The sequence below is a fragment of the Sturnira hondurensis genome, unplaced genomic scaffold (assembly GCF_014824575.4).
Source record: "Sturnira hondurensis isolate 20B ecotype Veracruz unplaced genomic scaffold, ASM1482457v3 Scaffold0019428, whole genome shotgun sequence".
In the NCBI taxonomy this organism is placed as follows: Eukaryota; Metazoa; Chordata; class Mammalia; order Chiroptera; family Phyllostomidae; genus Sturnira; species Sturnira hondurensis.
Window position 1 is genome coordinate 1992104 of NW_028092059.1, and position 2419 is coordinate 1994522.

Genomic DNA, 2419 nt, shown 5'->3' on the forward strand with positions numbered 1-2419 from the left:
AGAAAAAAATTAAAAAGTATAAATCATTTTTATAAGCTTCTAGTTTCTTCAGACTTCTATTAAATAAAAAAATTAAAAAGGGGTATACGGATTACAGCCTATTAACCCTGTGGTAGTTAAAGTGCTTAGTGTGCATTTCCTACCTTTCCAGGAATGGTATCCAAAGCCTCTTTGACCCTTAGCATTGTCACGGTTATTACAGGGATATGCATTTCCTGTGCCCATGACTGGATTCTAGAGCACTTGGTCACAGTTGCAACAAATGAGCATTTCTTCTTGTAACAGCTTTTTTGAGGCAGCTGCTAGGATGCGGACTGAGTGTGTGGCCAGGCAGTGTCATCCTCACAATTAGCTAATAGTTGGCACTTTAAAACCCCAGTTCCAGTCCCCCTGGGTCCTTGCAGGAGCCTCCCATTTGTTAACAGCCTCATCTTAGTTCAATCTGCAGTACTCAATTATCCTCAAACGTTCAAAGAAAAACAAATTTACATAACAGCTCATGTATCCATATACGATCCACAAATATTTACAAGTTTTTTAAGAAACGTATGACAGAATTTTTTTCACTTTTCCAAAGTTGCAATTCTACCCTCAACAGCAGAACATAGGATTTAAAAAATAGTGAAATGCAAAATTGGAAACCTGACAAAACGATGAAACTGTTGCTGTTTTCTAATATATTTCAGGTCAGATCCTTGTACTTCTCATTTTTAAACAACTGCCAAGCATTTGTTTTTATATCTACTAGACATCTGTGCTATTGGTGAGCACTATTTCTAGCTCTTGACTGTCCTAAAATAAAGGTAACATTTTTCTGTGATTTATAGTCTATCATTATTTTAGTGCCGCCTCTGAATGCACGAACTAGAGATTTATTGCACACTCGTGTCTTATCCTCGGCTCATGTAATAGAGGGAAGGTAAAACGTCTTGGCTTGCTGAAGGCTCCCTCCTCGAAGCAGCTGCCTTTCCTTGGTGCGGTGCTTGCAGCTTGATTAAACTACATCTAGAAGGTCAGTGACCAAAACTTCGCCTTTAACAGTTTCCCATAACATGTATTCCTCATAGGGAGCTTTTCTCAGCTCAGGTTATTTCCAGCGATGTTCTCAAACCAAAAGAATGATCTTTGCAGTAAACTAACAAATTCCCACTTTTTATCCTTTATCTCAGGCTTAAGCGATGACAGCATTTATGTTTCTTCTGCTATCTGGGCCAAGAACAACTGGATGAATGAGGCTGTTTCTTTTTCGTTAGTGCATTATATTCTTTTTGTGACCTCTCAAGACTTGGGGATTTTCAGTTTTGTAAGACCTCTTCAGGAGGGGAGTTCCCCACGTCTATTTTTCTTATCACTTTTTGCTCTCTACAGGTCCAGCAATCAGCGAGAATATGTATTCAATACACACACAGACACACACACTCCCTCTCACACACACACCCCCCAATCCCAAGCACATCAACTAGATGTTTAGAGTATATAACGTAAGTATAACAAAAATCTTTACTGTAGGGTTGAATTTCCATCTTGTCTTACCCTCTGTTAAACTTTTTGGAGGCACCATCAGAAAAAGATTAAACTGAAGAAATGTTTCAAGAAAATATAGTAGTTGATAGTAAATGAGTGAAACTTAGGAAAGCTATTTTGACACCTAACTTCCGTTTTGAAATGTGTCAATGATATTTTCTCCCCCATCCTTGCTTATTACTAGGTCCTGATGCCTGGTTATACATTTATGTGTGAGTGGCTGATAACTATTTGAAAATAGATACACGAGAATATGGCTAAACTCACAACACCAAACACTAACTAGTGCCTTTTTAGCATTCCTCATTCAGGCACAAAAGTGCTTATACATTTTTTAGGTTACAGAATCTCTTTCTGAGGTCAGCCAGACCATTTATTTTTTTCTGCTGTTTTTAAGCTGATGAAATTTAGTTGAGACTAAGGTAGCAAACTGATATGTCCTCCTAGGAAATGTTGAATTTGGGCAATTTCTCAAGATGCTGCAAGTTCAACTGGCTGTTGACTAGTTAGGCTCCTCATTCTCAGAGCATCATAAGTGCCTGAGTATCGCCTCAAGTTTTCTGCTGAGACAGCCATCCATTTTTGTCATCTCAGAATCAGGTAAAATACGTTTTAGTAAAGTGAAACAGTCATCAAAATACTCTATTTGAGTATAATTTAAATAGCCATGCACCTAGAAATTCCATTCTTTCCTCCCCCAGTGAGTTAAGAACCACGAAAAGAGCCGAAATCTAGCCACTCAGAAGTCAATTTCAAGTGGAAAAGAAGATTTAGGGCTAAAGTTTAAAGACCAGGAGGCTAGGTGTTTCCACAAATGTCTGCATTCCACTGACCATCTGCCAGTTGGAGAAATCCATTTTGCTATCTTACAGGGATCTCACAATGGACCCATTAA